The sequence below is a fragment of the Meriones unguiculatus genome, chromosome 9, assembly GCF_030254825.1.
Source record: "Meriones unguiculatus strain TT.TT164.6M chromosome 9, Bangor_MerUng_6.1, whole genome shotgun sequence".
Lineage (NCBI taxonomy): Eukaryota > Metazoa > Chordata > Mammalia > Rodentia > Muridae > Meriones > Meriones unguiculatus.
The window spans coordinates 117,038,973-117,061,618 of record NC_083357.1 but is presented as its reverse complement, the minus strand read 5'-3'; the positions used below and the strand labels follow the sequence as shown (position 1 = coordinate 117,061,618).

The following is a 22,646-nucleotide window of genomic DNA, read 5'->3' as shown; positions in this document are numbered from 1 at the left end:
CTGTGGTGGCTCTGTAACATGGCCCTGCACGCGTGCCGGCTCCAGGTCTCCAGGCAATGGTCAGGACGTTCCACCTTGTCTGGTGGGAACTGTTGCTCTCAGTGGAACCAGCGTTTGGGCCAGCACCATAACTGGTCATTTCTAAAGCTGCTCATGACCCATTGCAGGATTATCTTTCTGCACAGACCGCTGACCCAGACACTCTCCCCACCTGTGCCTGGGTGGGGCCCTCCTTCTAATTCACTCAGGGGTCTTACATTGGCCAGTGGTAGCAACGATGCAAGCACATGCTTAGATAGACAGTGAACATGCTTAGAAGCCCATGTGTCACAGATGAAAATGGACCCAGCACAAAGAACTAGAAAGATGTCCCTGCAGGATCCACAAAGGGCGATCTTTGCCAAGCCTCCCCCAGCTGCCACGGACCCAAGCCGGACTTTCTGCCGGATGCCCTGCCCCATGGTGAGGGGCACCGGGGAGAGCTCAGATGGCAGGTCAGGGGGTGCCACCGCTGGTGATGGCAGGGGGTTGTCACCAGTGGTGATGGAGGAAGGGCCTGGCAGGGACAATGAAGGGACAGTACATGCAAAATAAAGTGACTAGGAAAAAAGGGCATAATAGAAATAAGTGGAAGAAACTGAGTCACCAGGACGTGGAGGGACCCATTATAACGTGGGCCATGAAGCCACTCTCCCCGAGTGCAGCCCAGCCTTGCCTCTGGGAGTTACACAGCCGTGAGCAGGTCCCTGCATTTCCCATGCCCCAGGGATCGTTTGCAAAGCAGGAATCACAGTAACACCTACTTAGGAAGTTCAAATAACCTACTCATCAAATTCTTAGAATGACACATCACAAACAGCGCATGCTTCCCACACGGAGTCTTGGTTGTCCAAAATGAAAGCGAAAGCCTCCTCCTTCGCTCACTCAGGGTCCCGGTGGTCCGTATACATCGTGCCACCTCCCCGGCTTCCCAGTCAACTGTGTGTGTCTCTAAGCCTCCGAGAAAATCCTTAAAAAATGGAGCCGAAGAGAAACAGCTGTTCTGCTTTTGAGAGATTTGCCAAGCTCACGTGGTTAAATTTAATGGCTGGGTGTTCGCAGCTCTGGAGAACAATGTAATTTGTGTCATTACTGCCCTGAAGAGTGACTGTTTGGTGAGTGTTCGCTTCGGTTGCCTGAAACTCCAACTGGAACAAAGAAGTTTAAAGGCACACAGGCGCAGGGGTGGAGAGACCGTGCTGAGGGCTGGGGAAGTGTCTCAGCAGGCGGCACGGCAGAGTCAGGGCACTGAGGAGGCTATCTGCTGCGTCGTCATCTTTAAGCAGCATTTTGTGGGTGACAGTTTATGATTCTGGAAAGTGGCCAAGAGGTCACGGGACAGAATGGGAGCCACATCCAGACCTCTGTGAGCCTCCTTCTAAAAGGCTCAGTCTTCCTCACATTGGAAAGGAGATAGCTTCCCACACTACAAGACAACACTGAGCTTCAAAGAGGTGACACGACCAAGTTCATCCAATCCCTGTACTACAGAGCTAGAGTTTGACTCTGATTCTGCCTACACCCAAAACTTATACCAAAGTCCTGGGTGTCCTCCCCATTGTCCAGAATTTTTAAATAATTTATTTATTGATTGATAATCATATAATTTACCCCTTTAAGTATAAAATTCATTGATTTTTCAACATTCACCATTGTGGAATCATTACCACAATCGCTTTAGAAGATTTTCATAATTGTCCTCACTAAGAACCCCTGTATTTATCAGCTGTCACCTTTGTTTTTATGTTTACAGCTCATAGTTTGAAATTTTTTATTTGGCAATTTTAATATGCGTATAATGTATTCCGCTTTCTCTCCCCATCTCCTCTTTAGCACCTTCTGCAGGGGACAGAAAACTGTCAGGGCCAGGTCGTGTTTAGAAACATGGCGCTGATATGGGTATCCAACATGGGCCAAGATGTCAACTGCCTGCCATCTGAGGAGTTCTGGCTCAGCCCAGACCGGCTGACACCTGATGTCCTGGAAACCCAAAGTAAACAATCTGCCATCCTCCTCCCGAGGGATGAGTATCAGTTTCATGAGGGTTCTGTCTAACTGGCCTTGAGGTCAGTGCGGGGTCCTTGAACCTCGAACCCTTGCCAGCCTGCCTCTGTGTGTCTGCATGCTTGCATGCATGCTCGTGTGCAGCTCATGGGCGGGCTGGAGTGTGTGCCTGGGCATGTCTGTGGGAGGTCCACGTGTGCCTGGGACCCTGCTGCTGTATGTCTGCAGCGTGCTCAGCTTGGCATCCTTCACCTAAAGGGCGTCCCTGCAGTGGTTTGCATAGGACTGGCCTCCAAGGTGCTGACAGGGCTTAGGAAGTGTGGCCTTGTTAGAGGAAGTGTGTCACTGGGGGTGGGCCCCATGTCTCTCTCTTCCTGCTTCCTTCCGATCTGGGTGTAAAACCCTCAGCACCTCCAGCACCATGTCTGCCTGCACGCCATCATGCTCTCTGTCATGATGATAATGGACTAAACCTCTGGACTGTGAGCAAGTCCCAGTTAAATGTTTTTCTTTGTAAGAGTTGCTGTGGGGTAGGTCCCGAGTTGGGTTAATGATTGGTGTGCCATTGCCTCAATCTCTGCTCCATCTTTATCCTTGCACTTTTGTAGGTGAGACACATTTTGGGTCCAAGTTTTCATGAGTGGGTTGGCGTCCTCCTCGCTCCACTGGAAGTCCCACCTGGCCACAGGAGATGGTGACTTCAGGCTCCCTAACCCCTGCCCCGGGAGTCGCTGCTAGCATCACCCTGTAGACCCCCGGAGCACTCCCCTGCCCCAGAAATGTCCCCACACACTGATCTCTGCTCTCTCTCCCGGTCCTTTCCCCCACACCTAACACCCACCTCTGTTACCTTCCCTACCCCCTCCCACCCAGTTCCCTGTCTTTATATGCTTCAGATGTCTATTTTATTTCTTCTGAGTGAGATTCAAGCATCCCCCTTGGCTTCTAGAGTCTGTGGGTTATATGATGGTAATGCCGTAATTTATGGCTAATATCCACTTATAAGTGAGTACATACAATGTGTGTCTTTCTGGGTCTGGGTTACCTCACTCAGGATTATCTTTTCTAGTTCCATCCATTTGCCTGAAAATTGAATGATGTGTTTGTTTTTAATAGCTGAGTAGTATTCCATTGTGTAAATGTACCACAGTTTCTTTATCCATTCTTCATTTGAGAGACATCTAGATTGTTTCCAGTTTCTGGCTATTATGAATAAATCTGCTATGAACGTAGTTGAACAAAAGTCCTTACTGAATGGTGGAGCATCTTTCGGGTATAAGTCCAGGAGTGGTATAGCTCGATCTTGAGGTAGCACCATTCCCAATTTTCTGAGAAACTGCCAGATAGATTCCCAGAGAGGCTGTACAAGTTTGCACTCCCACCCCCTTGCTCCCTGTCAAGCTTCCCCACTGTTCCTACCTGTCCTTTCACAGATTCATGACTTTGGATTTTGTTTTGTGGCTGACTTAGGTTAGCCAGGACCACGTACGCTTCTCCTGGATATGCATGTGCGTGTGAGATTTCTAGATTATGTCACTCTATGTCAGTGCTTGAGAAACCAGCAAGCTGGCTCCTCAGCAGGGTCGCCCTGTGGCAGCACTCCAGGAAAACTGGAATGTGAAAATGTTAAATCTTTATGGTACTTGGGCACATGAAATGTCTTGTTTCCTTCCTATAAAGGAAAGCTTTTTTCCTACATAGGCCTAGCACTTCGGTTGCAAACACAGGAAAAACTGAAGAATGATTTTGAGAACCATGGTGACAATGACCCAGGAGGGAACAAAACCATCAGCAGATGCCCAGTCTAGAAACTGAAGAGTAGAGGAAATCCAGAACCCCAGATCTCCAAGCGCAGTGTTGATCTGGAGCTACCATGTACTCGTGTTCATTGCTTGTCCCTGAGATATTGACTCTCCTAAGAGCAAGTGCTCGCCTACACCAAGTGACACGTGTAACCTTGCTCCCAAATCATCCCTGATTGGCGAATAGAATCGACTGCACTGGGCAGCAGAGAGGTCGGTGGAGCTAAGGTTCGAGGGCGTGGAGGGCAGAAGGGTCACGAGGAGAGAGGGGTGCAGGAGAGGAGAGGAACGGGCAGAAGGGATTAGCCAGGGGAAGCACGTGGCCGGGAGGAGCTGACTCTGAGGACTGGCATGATGGACAGAAGCGACCCAAACAGAGCACGTGCAAGTGTTTACGGGAATTTGGAATGGGAAGTGTGGCTGGGAAATAACAGTGGAGCTCAAGGGGTTAAGATCTGCCCAGCCCCAGTGTGTAAGTCATATTTAAAATCTAATAGGTGTGTATGTCTTTTATTTCTGTAACAGCTGCATTTAATGACCATATGAACCAATATTAAATAATCTTTTTTTGCAACATTCACGTCAACTGCAGAGCTCGTTTCTTTGGTTGTCATTGGATGGTGTGTGTGCATGTGTGTGTATGACTGTATGTGTGTATGAATGTGTGTGTGCATGTGTGTGAGTGTGTATATGCGTGTATGTGTCTGTGTGTATGTTTGTGTGTTTGTATGTGTGTGTGTGTACATGTGCGTCTATGTGTGTGCTGAAAGTGTTCAAGAGCACTTTCAAAGAGAGATCATTGACTCTCACTGCAGAGGAAGCCTTCATTGTGTGCTACTACAGCTTTGATGCCTGAGCCACCCTGGCAGATCAGCGAGGCTTGGGCATTGCTATAAAGTGCTTTAAATGTCAGCAAATCTGGGCGTCAACATGATTTCAGTCTAGTTCTGCCTGCCGTGTTGGTTAGAGTAAATTGTTGGGAAGAGGAGTGAGTTAATGCATTTGAAAATGCTTTATTAGTCGAAAAGGAACCATGTAATTTTTAATGTTTTTAAACAGACTGTGTGTAATAGTCATTTTTTTCTGAATATTTTTCTTTTTTTTATGTCATTTTTCTTTCCAAACTTTTTTTTTTAAACCATGCTTCTCCAAATGCTGAGGAAGAAAAAGAATGAACTTTCCTGGGTTACTTAGACCTCCCTATGATAAATCTTCCATAAATTGTATCTTGAAAGTTGAAAGAAAGTGAGGTGAGTATTTCAGTAGTCATAGTTCTGGAAAACAAGAAAGATGTTAGTCATTTTCCAGAACACAGCTGCCAATCCCCCAGTCCTCCTTCAGAGTTGACCCTCTGGCATTGGGCAAAGGAGAGGCAGAGCCTACATCCACCTACCCAACTTTTACCGACATGCCTTGCTCTGAACTCTAAAAGCCACTGAGACTCCAAGTTTTCTGAAGAACAACAGAGACAGAGTTTACAGTGAGAAGGAACGAAAGCTATCCACAGAAAGACAAGAGCCATGGAGACACACGTTATAAGAAAGTTGAAAACAGAAAAGAAGAACGTGTAGGAGACAAGTATTTCCTGGTCAGATGGTGGCAGTGGTGGTGATGGTGGTGATGATGGAGATGGTGGTGGTGATGGTGGTGGTAGTAATGGTGGGTGGTGGTGATGTTGATGATGGTGGTGGTGATGGTGGTGGTTATGGTGATAGTGGTTGTGGTGGTGATGGTGATGTTGCTGGTGTGATGGTGGTTATGGTGGTGGTGGTGGTTATGGTAATAGTGGTTGTGGTGGTGATGGTGATGGAGGTGATGGTGGTGATGGTGATGTTGGTGGTGTGATGGTGGTGGTGGTGGTTATGGTGATAGTGGTTGTGGTGGTGATGGTGTTTAGTAACTCCCAAATGAATCCTCAAGTTAGGAGTCCATCTGTAAATAAGTCTTAAATCGGGCACAGGTTATGAATGAAGATCATCTGGAGGTTCTCAAAGTCCTCTATGATATGAAAAAAAAAAAAAACTTTGTTCCCCATAGCAGAAATCAAAGTCCTTGGTTGTATGTTTAAGTTTAGGGGATAGTGGTCACGTCTGCAGCCCCAGACTGGAAGCTGGAGGGAGATCAGGAGTGTGAGGCCAAACCTCGGCTACATGAGTGTGAGGCCACCTGGCCTACATGAGGCCCCTTTTCAAAACAAAACAAAAACAAACAAAAAGTGAACCAAAACCAAAACACAGAAAGAGAAAGTAATAACCTTCAAAATGGTGTGAATGTAATAGGAAAACTTTACTTTGGTTGGAGTTCATGGTCTAGAGTACAGATCAATACAATTTTTTTTTATTCTTTCATGTGTTTAATTTGGGGTTTAGGTAATTTTTTTATTAATTAGAGTTTATTAACTTTGTATACCTCCTGTAGCTTCCTCCCTTCTCCTCTCCCAATCCCTCCCTCCCCCTTCTCCACGAATGCCCCTCCCCAAGTCCACTGATAGGGGAGGTCCTCCTCTCCTTCCTTCTGATCCTAGTCTATCAGGTCTGGCTGCGTTGTCTTTCTCTGTGGCCTGATAAAGCTACTCCCCACTCAGGGGGAGGTGATCAAAGAGCAAGCAAATCAGTTCATGTCAGAGACAGTCCCTGTTCCCAATACTATGGAACCCATTTGGAGATGAACTGTCATGGGCTACATCTGTGCAGGAGTTCTAGGTTATCTCCATGCATGGTACTTGGTTGAAGTATCAGTCTCCACCCATACATATAATAAAACTATATATGTATGATATCTAAACTATATACCATGTAATACTCTAAAACTATATGTATAATATCTTGAATGGTGTAGATATCAAATAATGCAGTCTGCAAAGCTATTTTAAAAAATAAGTAAATAGATACATATACACTACAGAGAGAAGCAAGAGTTCTTTTCTACCTGTGTAAGAGTTATGAAAAGAAATCATTACTTGCCTATCCAAAAACCACCAATAAATCCCAAAGGAACATGCTTATGGCCCATATTCTCTGATTATAGAACAACACCCTCAAAATCATCCACAAAGTACAAAATTATCAATTACTTGTAACTTAAAAACCAGACATCTAACTTCATCACACTGGGAATAGCTCCCAGGTGGTTGGAAAAATCATTGAGATGAAAATACTCCCTAGAGAGGTAAGCCATGAAGTGAGGGATTATGGGAATTCTCCACATATAATTTCAACAAAAATGAGTCGACAATAAAAGTCTTTGCGGCTTGAGATGTTCTGCTCCTCATGATGCTGACTCAGAATTTGGGCCAGGCTAGTGTCTACCCTGATATCCCTGTTTAAACATGTGAGTCTTTGGACCCAGCTGGGTTCAAGAGTTCTCCACTGCCTTGCAGTATTTGAGTAGAATTCTTAAGGGACACCAGGCTGTTCTAAAAATAGCAAACTGAAAATTAGAAGGAAAAAAAAAGACTTTGTTCCCCACAGCAGAAATCAATAGCCTGTTTATGCCTTCTGGAAGACACGCCATATTTGGAAATAATTTGAGATGGTCTTCCCCCTTGGCTTTGTGAGAGCGCACAGATCCTGTCTGTCTGCAGCTAATTTTAGAGGATGACATGGTAAGAATTCTTCCTTGTTTTTTGGTTTGTTTTTCCTCACATGATCTCTTGAGGCTCTGATCCTGAGGTATGCACCATCTGCCAGGTAGCTTCCCTGACAGGCAATCAAAGACCTCTCTTTCTCCCTCTCTTTCTCCATCCCTCCCTCCCTTCCTGTCTTTCTCTTCCTCCCTTTTTTCCTCTCTCCCTTTTTTCCCTCCCTCCCTCTCTCTCCCTTTCTCCATCCTTGCCCCCTTTCTCCTTTTTCTCTCTCCCTCCTCCTCTCTCCCTCTTTCACCCCTCTCTCCTTCCCATGAGGTAAGCAGCTCTTCTCCACACACTCCCTGTGGTGATTATCGAGATTCTTTGCCTCATCGAAACCCTAAGTTATAAGGACAAGTATCCATGGACTGAAACTAGAATCTAAAACAAATCTTTCCTCCTTTTAAATGTTTCTCTCTGGCATTTTGTCACAGTGAAGGACAGCTAACTAACACAATTGGGATTGTTTGTTTAAATAGATTGCATCTGATCATATAACTGTGCACTATCTCATTTTATATTCACAATTACTAGGCATGATAATCATCTTCCTATCACAGTAGAGAAAACAGAGGCTAGAAGAATTTAAATGATTTTCTGAAGGTGCCTTACGGATTGGCTCATAAGCAAATCCAAGCATAAATCTGACCCCTTTGATTCTCTTTCTACAGGGTTTGGAAGTACCAAGGAGAAAGAATGCACAGTTGCTGGCTGTGGCCACTCTCATTATTTCCCGTGACTTGATTCTATAGATGGTGACTGAGAGCCAAGCAAGACTCTCTTTAATTTGTAAGCACCATGCTGGCATCATTTTGAGTACTAATCCTGGGCTGGCAATATCAATGGTGGCTCTGCCCACGACAAACAGTTGGGAAAACCGTAAAACAGGGTCACCAACTCCATGGCACAACTAGAAATCCAGATAGAGGAAAATGTGTAAAACAGGGTAAGGGGCTCAGAGAGTGGTCCAAGCCACACTGAAGAATGACGTTGATCTCATGTGACGGATGCCCTGAGGCAAAGGTGGCTGGCTAGCTAGCCTAAAGGAAGCTGACTTTTCAGATGGAGCATGTGTGAAATTGTAAAGCCGTAATTGAAGCCACAGGTGGTGCATAAACACCACGAAAACACAGAACCTCAGCAAAAGTTAATTATGTTTTCATATGAAAATCCACTGGAACCTAATGAGTGAGTTGGACTGTGAGTGAATGCCAGGTTCCACACAATAAGGATTTAATTTAGGGGGCTATCCATGGGACCCAAGTGAAACTTCCAGAAAGAGCAAGATAGGAATGAATAGCATCATTAAACTAAATCAGCCATGTTTTCATTGAAAGTGGGGTAAGGAGCTAGAACAGATGGGGAGACACTACAAGACCAAGTGGCTACAGATTTAAGTGTCTTGTTTAGGAATGAGGACAACCTTTTTCCCCACAAAAGACTTTCCTAGTATAAATGCTAAGTAACAAATTCTTTTAAAGGCAAGTAAGAATGTGGATTTATTTCCTGAGATGCTAGAATTTTCTCCAGATGTTGTGCTGCCTAAGATTGTTAGAAAGTGAAGAAAAAGATGTGAGGTAGATGATAAAGTGCCTGCCCTGCAAGTATTTGGACCTAAATTTGATCTCCAGCACCCATGTTAAAATAACATGTTGAGTGCAGCATGTCTGTGTTCTCAGCACTGGGGGGATGGAGACAGGAGGATCCCTGGGACTCAGGGGCCAGCTGGTCTACCCAGTCAGTCAGCCTGTTCAGGGAGAGACCCCGCCTCAAAGAATAAGGTAGTAAACTATTGAGGTAGAGACCCAAAATCAACCTCTGACCTTCATATATGAATGCACATACACACAAACACATGCATGAGTGAATAAATCAGACTTAGGAGCTTAAAAATGTGAAATATGTGATTCAGGGAAAACTTTCATTTTACAGAAGGAAAAAGAAAGCTTACACAGTGGGTGGCATTCATAAATACCTACACAGTAAGTGTACTTTGTCATGATGTTGAGATAATTCTGCTAGTTTTCTTTTGATTAGTATTTGTCTGTTTTATCATTTTCTATCCAGTCAGTTTAACTCATTGATTTCTGTCAAAAGCACATGATCATCTCTCTTTTAAAAAGTTTTTTTTATTAATTACAGTTTATTCACATTGCTTTTTAATTAATTAGTTAATTTTCATAAACACATCATTACAGTGCTGCCTTGTAACTGAGGAGCTAAGTCCCTGGACATTTCCTTTTTTTCTTTCTCTTCTCTTCTCTTCTCTTCTCTTCTCTTCTCTTCTCTTCTCTTCTCTTCTCTTCTCTTCTCTTCTTTCTTTCTTTCTTTCTTTCTTTCTTTCTTTCTTTCTTTCTTTCTTTCTTTCTTTTTTTTTTTTTGAGAAAGGGTTCCTCTGTGTAGCCATAGCTGTCCTGGAGCTCATTCTGTAGACCAGGCTGGAACTCACAGAGATCCACCTGCCTCTGCCTCCAGAGTGCTGGGGCTACAGGTGTGCACCACTACTGCCTGCCTCGTTTCTTAATTTATGGACATATTTTGGTTTGTTTTCCACATTGTACCTTTCATTTCTTCCGTGTGCACATCCTCTTGTGAAATGATAATACCATTCTGGGGAGATTTTTGGAAGTTGGGTTTGTATACGCGGCCTTCCTGAGCAGGTTATTATTCATTCTTATACCCAAACCGACATTCGGAGTGTTTCTTTCCTCTTACATTCCATTGCCAAGCATTTCAGTTCGGTTATGTTTTTATAGTTCTATGGAGTATTTAAATTATATTCCATTCCTTCAGTATTAGTCTGAATTTGCCCACATTTGCCAGATGCCTAATCTTGGAGCCCATTGTTTACCTCAGACTTTCTGTCTTGGGTCATTTTGTTTTGCCTGAAGAATATCCTTTAGAATTTTTCTTACAGAATATCTAAATGGAACAAACTGTCACTGTTTTGGGTTGTTTGAAAAGATCTTTTTTTTTTCCTTGTATTCCTGAAAGATACTAGAGCTGGATTGTGACTCCTCCATTGTCAATTTTCTTCTCTCTCAGTGAATATCTACTGTTTTCAGGCATCCACTGTGTCTATTGGGACCTGAGCAAAGCTCCTTGAAAAGCTATGATTTTTCTCCATGGGGATCTGTAGTATATTTTCATGGAATCACACATGCTGTTGGTTTTTAATTTATTGTATAAAATAAGATATTTATCCTGCATTCTCCCTGTTCTGTGTTTATAGATGGTAATTTTATTTATCCTGCATTCTCCCTGTTCTGTGTTTATAGATGGTCATTTTATTTATCCTGCATTCTCCCTCCTCTGTGTTTGTAGATGGTAAAGTTTGATCCTGTAAGTTAATGTTCTAGACCAGCAGCTCTCAACCTGTGGTTCACAACCCCTTGGGGACAGGAGGGGGGGCGTCAATGACACTTTCACAGGAGTTGCTTGAGACCATTGGAAAGCACGGATATTCATATTACAATTCCTAAGTGTAGCAAAGTTACAGTTTTGAAGTAGCAATGGAAGTAATTTTAAGCCTGGGGGTCACCGCAATATGAGGAACTGTATCTGGTCACGGCCCAGAGAAGACTGAGAACTCCTGGAGTACCCTCGAGCCTCTGAGCTGTGCCCTTTGAATGTTGCTTCTGCCTGGAGCTCTCTCTCTTGTGCCCACCTCAACCCTATCACACCTTCCTCACTGCTTTCCTGGTTCTTAATTAAGTGCTCATCTTTGCTGTCTCTTCATCTTTTTCCTTTAGTTTTTTAATTTTAAAGAAGTGCACAAAGTAATGGGTTTCACGGTGGCTTGTCTATGCACACTTGGTTTTTGTCGACTCTCCTCTCCTCTACCTCGACTCCCTGCCCATCTCCTGCTGGTTGCCTTAGCCCCACAAATAGCCGCTCCTTTGCCTTCGTGCTATGTGTATTCTGTAACCTCCTCCCCTTTATACTTTAAAATATGAAAGAAAACATACCATCTATGCCTCCTGAATCTGGGTTACCTCACTTAGTATAATAATTTCCAATTCTCTTCATTTTTTTCTGCAAATATGACTCCCTTCTGCTGTTCTCAAAGTCATCTTTTCCTTATTTTCAGTTTACAATTTCTCTTTGGCTGTATTTATTTACCTGCTGTATGATGGAGGAATATTTGGTTTTCGATGTCGCTGGCACTACTATCAGTTTGGAATCACTCTTATGACATGTACAAATAGATTCATCTTTATTTATGTATATTGGCATCTTGTGTGTCTTTGTCACATGCATAAGTCACATTCCTCAAGGCCAGAGGAATGCATCAGATACCCTGGACCTGAGTTAGGTGTGTCGGGAGCCGCATTCGCCATTACAAGATGGCGCTGGCTTCCTGTTTCCTGGTTCTTCTTGTCAGTGCTGTATCTTGCAGCAGTGCATGTGCCACAGGATGCTAATATGGATTTGAGTGCTCTCCCTATCAGAGAACACATGCTAATTGGGTATTGTGCGGAGCACCAATTACAGACGAGCACGTAGCCCTGCGGGCTATTTAAGCAGAGCACTCACAAGGCTTGAGGTCCTTCTCCATCTACCTACAAGAGCTTCATAATAAAGATTCTGCTGGACAAATCTTCGGTTGCCGCGTCATCCTTATCGGCGAAGGATTGCGCGCGACATAGGTGAGCTTCGTGTGGTGAGTGCTGGGAACTGAACGTGGGTTCTCTGGAAGAGCAGAAAGTGCTCTGAACCATTGAACCCACATTTGACATGCTTTGATGACATGGATTATATAAATTGGGGCTGCAGCTTCACAGAGGCTGGTGTGTGGCCACAAATTCTCGGACTTTTCTCCCTAAACTAGGTGGCTTCAGATAGTCTGTATCTTTACTGTACCCTGAAAGGGACAGAAAGCATGGCTATTTCCCTATGGATATAAGCATTAGGGTAAAGAGTTCATGGGAGGGCTTTCTTTAAATCATATTGTGCTTGGGCCCTCCCCCTTCCTAGCCCCCGCCTGGTCTCCTTAACCTGTAAGACGCTGAACATCAGGCTCAAATTTAGAGCAAACATGTCTCTGCTTTTGATTCTGTGTGCCTGTCCTGGCTTTGGTTTTTAACCTGAGGATTTCTTACTGTCTTCTCAGCCTGCCATGTATTTAGGATGATGGTTATTGTTTACTTGTTTTCATCTTATCCAACTTTTAATTGTTTTAGTTAGAAAGTAGTCTAGCCCTATATAAAACATCCTTAATATCAAATAGAATATGATTACCAAAGAAAGAGTCTGTGGAGAATATGGATGAATCAGTCAACAGGTAATAGAAACACACCATCTGTACAACTGTAGTTACAAGACCTGCAGTATCTACCTCTAAATGGTAGTGACCTGTGTTTATTCTGAAATCCTTTAATGTACGCTCATACCAGCTCAGGCTTTGGGTTCTAGTGAAGGGTTAGTGAATTTGTAGAAGTGCAAGAAAACCAGCTGTCTGTTTATTGCTTGGTTTATTGATGCCCCATACATTTCAAGGTATTCTTTTTTATAAAATAAAATTTCACACAATTTTAAATCATTTCTCAACACATGCGAGGCTAGGTTTGTTATAAATTTCATTCGCTCCTTGATTTTTCAGGATCAATGTGGAAGACTTTTATTATCTCCATACAAAAGGGTCTCCTCTCTCTGCTTCAGACCCAAACCATGTTACAAATTCTCGAGGCAAAGTGAGCGTTACTGTATAGTTTTTACTAATGTTAGTAGAACATGTTCCGCCAGATTCTGCACTTGATCATGTCTGAGTTTTCCTGTCTGTATTTTGTCCTGTTGCTGCGAGAAAATACCCCATGACCAAAGGGTTCCAGGTTAGAGTCCACACAGTAGCTGGCGTGTAAGGCAACCCACCAGCATCACAGCAAAGGCTCAGAGAAGCAAGATGAACGCCAGCGTTCAGCTCTCCTCCCTGCTTACCCAGGCCAGGGACCCTGCATAGGGAATGGTGCCGCCCACAGCGGGCAGGTCTTCCCCTCTCAGTCAACACAATCAACACAGTTTCCTCCAGACACAGCTACTGGCCAACCTGATCTATACACCCATCCTGAGAATCGTTCCTCAGGTCATTCTAGATTGTGTCCTGTTGACGGTTAAAACTCACCATCACACTGTAGAGGTGGGATTCCGGGTTTTGATGGTGAGCTCAGGTGATCTATACAGATTGCAATTGTATCCGATTGTGGTGGCTCCCAAGTCACAGCTGGCTCATAGGGACTATAATCTTTTTGTTTCCATGTCTGCATATTACATTTCTTCATACCATCTGTCTTGGGATTTTCTATTCAAAAGTAATAACACATCTCAGTTTCTAAGTAGTCCTCTGTGGCTTCCTCATACATTAAGAGCTTCTTTTTTTTTTTTTTTTCCTTTTTTTGAGACATCCAGGACAGCCAGGGCTATATAGTGAGACATATTGAGACCCTGTCTCAAACAAGCAAACAAACATTTAATTTCTTCTTTTACCTCTCACTCTTGCTCTTCCCCCTGCCTGAACTTTTTCTCCTTCCTGCTCGACTCTGCCTCCCCACCCAATCTTCTTTTTGCTTTTTGTGTTTACATTGAAAATTAAATATGATTTTAACAAGTCTTGAAGATTTTCATGGTTGTTTTATACTGGATTTTTATCTTATACCTTCATGTTATTAAATTGAACATTTTGTTCTTAAAAATAATCATTTCTATTTAATCTTTGCTAATCCGGTATGATTATAGCCTTTGAGTTTATAAGATCAATAATTTTGGCTGATCTGAACAATAATTATAGTCTTTTCAAAATTATTGTTCACATAGTTATATATCATTTATGTAAGTACATTGTATTTTATAAGTATAATCATAGAAATGTTTTAGGTATGTTTTAAAATGAATGTTTTGAACTGAACCATTCCTTTCTGTCAATTCTTCCTGGATTTAATTGAATAGATTTTGTGACTTACTTCAAGTTCTTTATTTGGCTCTTTCTTCTTTTTTGGCATTCTGTAAGTCATCGTGTTGCTTAGATCCTAGGTGTTCCCTGATTAGTTCTTGTTTAGGAGACTAAGTTTGAAATTCAGTTCTCAGATCCCACCAGTTCTATTCAAGTGCTCTGTAACTCCTTGTGGTCATGGCTGTCCCACTGAGGGTATAGATGGTCGTGCAGGCATAGACGTCAGCACAGGAAGTCCTATGGGGACAGCTGCACACTCCTGCAGTGCTTTCTTGTACCACTGAGGACAAGTTGTAGTGCCAACAGATACTGAAACTTTACTGTATGTCTCTCTGTGCTAATTTGTTTTCTATTATTATAATAAAATGGCCCAGAGGTAACTTTATAAAATAAACAGGTTTATTTCACTACAATTTGGAGGTGCAGGGGCCACTTATGGTAACAGATTTCTTGCTGGCAGACTCCTGAGGTAGGAGAAGACATCACACAAAAGATGCAGAATGCATGTGTGTCTTTTCTGGTCTCTCCTTCCTCTTAGAACCGAAAGCCGATGCACAGAGAGGTCGTGGGCCCTGTGTGGGGCATATTGCTGTTGGCGTTTTGCTAAATGGACCTGGCTTCAAGTTGTCCCCTGAATGCTTGTGTTTATGCTGTTCTAACTAACTAAAATCAGAGAATTTTGGCAGGGGTTAGTTAATTCCAAGACTCGCAACAGTTCAAAGTGCTGAAAATAAATGACTTTTAAGTGTTCAGCACTAAACGAACATCTGTGTCACACTCTCTAAGTCTCAGGAGCACTGAGACAGGACAGAAGAAAAGTTTAAGAGGATGGGGAAGAAAACATGAGCTGCTGTCCCCTAGGTACATCATCATGGTCACACTCAGGGCTCATGGAAGCTGTGGTTATGTGTACAAGACTGAGCTGTCAACATTCCAGCATCGATGGAGGAGGAGCACATGTGGCTGACTCCTGATGAGGAGCTTTGAGGTGTCAGAGGGACACCCCATCCATGTATAAACTTATACATGTATAAAATTGCCAAAGAATGAAAGAAAAGCCAGTTTTCAACTACAGAGGCCCACACGATAACTTTCTGGGATCCAAATCAGCTTCCAAAGAAAGGTTCCCCTCTACACACCGTGGGTTTTCACCAGCTTTCTGCATTACGATGGAGATTAAATTTCAGCCCTTGCCGGAGAAGCGCGCTCACAGGACAGCAAAACCAGAGCACCACACTATTCACAATGCTCCACTCTGTTTTTTTGTTTGGTGTTTGTTTGTTTGTTTGTTGTCAAAGCCCCTTTGAGGACCTGACAGATAATAATACAATAATGAAGGACAAAATACAGACATCACCCTGCACACCATAGTTTGTTGTGAAAAAAAGCAAGAAATGAGAATATTAAGCAGAAAGCCTGCAGAAAAACTCTAGCCCCCGACCCTGGCTGATGAACACTTAGAGCTCAGAGCCTCCAGGGTGGGGGGCGTTTCGGAAGGTGGCAGCCAGGTTGCTTGCAGCCAAGAGTTGGCGTCCCTCACTCCTCTTCTGTGCGATCTGCATACAGGAATCTCACAGCACTGGGGCTGTTGCAATTTCTTACGGCTACTGAGTGGTTAAAACTACAAATCTGTGTCTGACATTTCTAAAGTGCAAGGTGTGAGAGCAGAGCCACGCAGCCTCTGGGGGCTCTCGGGCCGTCCCTCCCTCGCCTCCTGTGGCTGCCGATGTCCCAGGACTTTCCAGCAGCTGCCTGACTCTGGTCACCGCACTGTCACGGTCCATCATCTCTGTGTGGCTCTCTAGCTCTTTACTGAACTTCAGCCACTGGATCTGGGCCCTCTCACCAGTGCAAAAGCGAGGCCCCACGTGTAAAGACCCTATCCCAAATGCGGCCACTAGTGGGACCAGAGTTTGGGACTTCTGAGGACATATATTTGGAGTGACACAATTTAACCCAACTCAGGGATGAGAAGATTAAAAACTTCTGATTAGCATTTCTAAGATTCTTAGAAAGAATCTTAACATATCTGAAACAAGAAAACACGTGCAAATAGCATAGGGAATGCCATTAAACTAAATAAACTAAAATTTTATTATTTGGGGGCTCTGGGAATAGAAGAAAGCCATTTCCCCTTTAACTTAACACTCTGAATACTAAAGCACTGCATATAATAAGCTTGTAAGAATAATGTACTTATGCGTGTGTATAAATCAGGATTAAAAAAACCCTCAGTACTCATGAAAATATCAATACAGTTAGTCAAGAAAGACTGGAATAAAAATTACTTCCCAGGGAGTATCTGGGAGTAATCAAGGGGAGAAAAATCATGATTAGAATATAGTATATGAATAAAAAGCTATTTTCAATAAAATTAAAATTATTCAAAAAATCCTTCCCATGTATTAGACATGCAAACACACATACATAGAAAAGTATATATGTGTACAGAGCATACATAGATTCTATTACTCCTATACATATCAGTGCATAACATCGTCAGACGTGACACACTTAGTCTCATATGAACGGTCTGTGGGGACTAAGACTCCAGGAAGACCCTTTAACAGTATGTGTTAGAGAAGGCCCTTCTCAGCTCTCACCATGTGTCTTCCGCGTGTCCCAGCCCTTCCTCCTGCCATTCTACCCTAGGAACAGATCTTTTTTTCTAGACTGTAATTACTTTTTAAATAAATACCAAATTAGGTATTCTTAGGCTTTTATTACCACAATAGGCTTTGGCAAGCATATGGCCTCTTTGGTTTTATTTTTTCTTTTATTAAAAATATTTTTTTGGGGGCTGGAGAGATGGCTCAGAGGTTAAGAGCACTGCTTGCTCTTCCAGAGGTCTTGAGTTCAAATCCCAGCAACCACATGGTGGCTCACAGCCATCTATAATGAAATCTGGTGCCTCTTCTGGCATCCAGGTGTACATGCAGACAGAACACTGTACACATAATAAAAATAAATAAATATATTTAAAAAATTTTTTTTTCATAAATTATATTCTGATTATGGGTTTCCCTCCCACAACTCCTCCCCCATCCTCCCCGCCTTCTCTCTTAGACAAATCTATACTTCTCTCCCTCACTAGGAAACAAGCAGACATCTAAAAGGTAAAAATAAAAAAAGATAAAACAAGGGCAAACAAACTGGAATGAAACAAGACAAACAAACAGAAGAAAAAGAGTAAAGAAAAGCACAAGGAACACATAGATGCAGAGACACACGAGCACACACACACACACACACGTAGAAATTCCATAAAAACACAGATCTGGGAACCACAATATATACGTAAAAGATGTGTGAGGTTAAAACTATGCCCTGACACAGCTATGAGACAAAGAACCTCCAAGTGCTTCTGAGCTCATTTCGTGAGGCTCGGATGTTTAAACCGTGGTTGCTGGAAGCTCAAAATGTCACTGGCCCTCAGCACTTTTCAGTCCCATGTGCCAATGAGTTCATGCCTCTCTGTGCCGTCTCCCAGGACCCATCTGTGCTGTCTCAGGTGTTGGCAATGTCAAGTACAAAGAGTGCTTGCCAGGCCGAAGAGCGTTCCCGTGGGCGCGCACAGCACACGTGCGTTTCCGTTCATCCCGGTTGGACACTGCAGTGGGCCCGGTAGCTTGGCCGTCGCGGACGCTGCTGCTGTGAGCACAGGGTGGTTGTCTCTCCCACACACTGGCTCATTTCCTTGGGATCTGAATTTAGGCGTAGTTAACAGATCACACGGTGGGCCTGGTTTTGGTTCTTTGAGGAGTCTGCGTGCTGTGCGTGAGTGGCTGTGCTAGCTTAGCCTCGCCAGCAGCGTGCAAGCGCCCCCTCTTGTGTGCATCCCTGCTTATACCTGTTGAATCATCTGCTGCCTGTCACCACCGTAATGGCGGTAAGGCCACACTTCCTGAGTTTTGACTCGGATATTCCGATTCTTTATGTCACAGTAGAATGATGGTGAAAGGCTAGCGTGTGGGGGAAGGGAAAGATGAGGAAGCAGGAGCCAAAGGTTGCATGACCTCATGCATACACCTCAGGACATCCATCGTCCAGTAAGGAAGCTGCGGTTAGTGATGGCATGGCCTCAGGAAGCACAAGACAGTGGGCATTAAATACTGTCACCGTAAACATGATGCCCACGAGTACCCAGTGGTTAAGAGGCCTGGCTGCTCTTGAGGAGGACCTGGTAGTCCCTGGGACACACATGGCAGCTCACAACCATCTTTAGCTTCAGTTCTAGGCAGTCTAATGACTTCTTCTGGCCTCAGTGAGCTCCTACACACACTGTGCAATCCACCCATCCCAGCACACATATATCCACACAAAAACAGATTTAAAAGTGGTAACTATAAACCGCTATGCCTTTGGTAGGATCACACGCATTTGCCATCGTGCCCAGCTTCTGTCCAGTTTTCCAAAGTTAAAAATGAAACAGAAGCCTTAACAGCTGCCTGTCTACTGTGCAAATGCTGCCTCTTTGCATCAGAGTCATAGGGATATTGTGTGTCTGTTTCCTCGGCCTTGCAGCTTTCTGTTCTTTCTGCGAGCTGCTGTCTCCGATCAGCATCCTGCTCTGACCTCATGCGAGAGGGATGTGGAAGTCCTTCGGTGATAAGAACGACTTCCTGCTGAGAATCTGGGTCAGTGTGTGTCCATGTATATACACAATCAAATACATACACACCACACACGGATACACCGTACTCTAAGAAACCCGTGTTGTTTCTTCAGTACTGCAGGACTGACACGTTAAATGTTTTTAAGAAAATGATGTCTTCTGACACAAGGCTGCCTAGTGTTTGTCCTTAGCCATTTAGCTCCTTGTTCTGAGCCCTCCATTCAGAGTATGTAGTTTGACTTTTCCATAAAAGAGTCAATGGGCCACATTCCTGTGAAGAGCGTCATGTTAATGGTATTCAGTAAGACCTTCAATATTAGTACATTAGAAACAGAGTATATGGAACCAATGTAAAGGAGGATAAAGTCACTCTCCAGCACTTCTTTTTAGTATCTGAGGATCTACATTCACAGACCAGAATAAACTTGTTTACCAGAGATGGCCTATATTCCTTCCTGCACTCCCCTCTGGATTAATAGCATTCGGAAGGAAGTGATACACAGCCTGATTCAACTTCCCTCTGAGCACAAAAAAAGGAAAGCCATAAGCTATTGTCCTTCTGGAAGTCACAGGAGCGTCAAAGGTGATCCAGCATGACCCGAGGGCAGGGGAATTCATAACTTGGCTCTTTCCCACTGGGAAGACTTTGCTTTGAGTCTCCTGTGGGCTGGCAGCGATGCTTTCTGTTTGTGAGGTGAGTGCAGATGGCCTGATGGTCAATCTACACTCAACAAGAACTTACAAAGCGACACTTCAGTCAGATTGTGCCCTCTTCCAGGTGTGTGCTAATAACAGTTACAATCAGAATATTACACACAATTGAAAAGTAGAGATGAACCTAAGAGTTGAACCTAAAAGAGTGGCTGGTCAGTTAACATCCTAGCTCATGGACAGACATGGAAGCGACCAGTCAGAAATAGCATACAGGGTCTTATTATCTGCCTTACTGTCAAATTAGTTCAATAGACTCTAACCAAATAGTCTCACAGAAACATGATAGATAATTAGAATAAAGGAAGTAAAATCAATATATTCAGACTCTTTCCTTTTAGGACAAAAGAAAGGAAATAGACTAAGATCAATTATAGATCACAGTTTTCAAAGCTCTTTGTACTTAATAGCACAGCAACCCTGAACACATGATCCAATCTGAGTACTTTGTTTAATTTTACTCATGTTTGCCAATAGCCCTCCATGTACACTGTATTATGAGATACAATCTATTTATTCAAGGCGTGTTCACTCAATATCTTCTTTAGGCTCTCATGTCCAATGCGGTAGATGAGCTTTGTCTACTCATAGAGCTTATGTGTGACTCTGATGGCAGAGGGAAACAATAAGAGAGATCATTAACATGAAGAAGCCAGTGCTACCACACATGAAGGGCAAAGCACAGCAGGGAGTCTGGGCAGGCTTCCTGGAGGAAGGGATTTGACTGTAAGACTTCAACCAGGAGAACAAGGCATGCAGGTACAGTGGAAGTAGGTGGTGAGGGTTTCAGAATTATCGCTCAAACAAGGAAGATGGGAGAGAGCCAGCAGCCTGGATTGATGAATGAAGACATAAATGGATGAATGTACAGGCATTTCTGCAGCAGGGAGGGGTGTGTGTTTTGGGCTCCACTGGCATTTAGAGTAGAACTGCTGTGTTTGGGGAGACTGCAGTGGGAGGTTTTGTGCGGAACGGGTGCTTCAGGGAAAGAGAAGCCAAGCGTTTCTCCTCATTTAGGGACATAATTTAAATATTTTAAAAAATAATTTAAATAGAACATACAAGAGCACTTTGATGGATGGCAAGTTCAGTAGACCATATCCATGTCCTGGAGGGACTGCATCCGGGTCACTTACTGAAGATGAATCCGTGAGCAATTGTCACACATGGCATGTCCAACACGGACATCTTCCTCTGTGTGTTATCTAAGCTCTCCAAGACCTAGTGCGAAGTAAGGGAAACCCGCACTGTAACAAGGGTGCAAGGCTCTCCACTGAGAACTCTTTGTCCTTCTGAAGCCAGTGATGGGGGCAGGAACGGCCATGGGGTGAGGAGTCTCTGGGTGAAGGACCAGCTCTAGGGAATTAAATATTTAGGCTGTAAATCCAGCTGACTTTCCTCACATCATCTTCTGTCACCAGAGTTGGGGAGTCAGGCTTTGGCTTATCAGAGGTATACCTTGACATTCTGACCAGCAGGACTCCAGGAGAATGGCGTTAGTGGGCAGGTAGGGTTGACAATCACACATCATGTTCTGAGACCAGAGTGAAGCAAAAGGGTGATTTGCACAGTGAAACAGTAAAGCAGAGTAGCCAGAAACTTGGATTTTTGGAATTAAAAAAAAAAAAAAAAGCCTTCATATTCTGGCTCTATCTATGCTTATTGCGTATTAAATAGAGACATCATTCAAAGACTTTCCAGAGCACTGGTTATATTCTGAGATCAGGAAGGGCCTTGGGGTCGTAGGGGTTCCTGCCAGTGACAGCCTGAAGTCAGGAAGGGGTTAAAGTCCCCTTGCTGGTCATGTTCTGAGAACAGAGAGGGCATCTGTACCTAAGAGTCCTCTGCTGGCCATACTCTGAGGACAGGAGGGCACTGGGGACTTAGGAGGTCACTGCCAAGAGAAGATGGAGTGCAGAGAGGTTAATGAAAGTAAAAATGAGCAATGAAAATAAGTGCCCTTAATTAGAAACTAATGTTAAAACACATAGTATAAAATAGAAAACAAAACAAACAAACAAACAAACAAAAAACCTTTTAGGCAGCTTGGTTATAAGTAAGAGTGTGTCCAAAGTTACTTCAAGCAGTGCCCAACCAGCGGAAGCCTGACCGTGGGAAAAGTTACTTCAAGCAGTGCCTAACCAGCGGAAGCCTGACAGTGGGAAGGCTCGTCAAGAAATCAATGGAGACAGTGAGGAGACCCCTGCCTCATCCTTCAGCTGTGAGGCAGGTGATGGTTCTTAGAGCACATCTCAACCTCACACAAACCCATCATAAATTGTTTTAACACGTGATCAGCAAAATGCTAATTTTTTTTCTAAGGCCACTGTGCTGGGTAATCTCACTGTCCACTTGACTGGATTTAGGAGCATGTAGAGGGTGTACCTCTGTGTGTGCGCTTGGTTCCAGAGCATACTGGCTGGACAGTGAAGACGCGTCCTCACTGTATATGGCGTCATTCTAGAAAGTGGAGATGGAGGAGTGCCAGAACCCCCTGTCTTGGCTTCCCGGCCCGCTGTGATGTTAGCCGAACAAAACAGCTCTGCCTGCCATCTCGGCCATGACGCCCTGACCGGAAGAGACACATTCTAGAGGTTACATGAAGAGTTAGTCCAGTATGTGCTCTGTACAAAGCACTTCATCAGTGTTCACTGTTGTTACTGTTTGGTGAAGACCTACCATCTACCCTGTCACCACAAAGGAGTCCTGAGAGGGTGTGAGGCATAACCTTGACAAGTCAATCTCCTTCCCCACTTTTGACCCTGATGAGAGAGTCTCCGGTGAGCTCTGACTGGGATGGTTAGACACAATGCCTAAAACTCAGGGCATCTCACTGACTGTTGATTGCTACAAAAGATACCCTGAATGATTTGCTCAACAGGATGTTTTTAATTAGATTTTTGG

General features: G+C 43.8%; 1 long non-coding RNA gene across 1 annotated transcript; it reads left to right on the top strand.

Moving 5' to 3' along the window:
* The first annotated feature begins 939 nt into the window (after positions 1 to 939).
* On the top strand, positions 940 to 4,412 carry LOC132656536 (uncharacterized). The gene is made up of 3 exons (XR_009594314.1): positions 940 to 1,154; positions 1,873 to 2,105; positions 2,652 to 4,412. It is a non-coding gene; the product is annotated as an uncharacterized LOC132656536 (long non-coding RNA).
* The last annotated feature ends 18,234 nt before the right edge of the window (positions 4,413 to 22,646 follow it).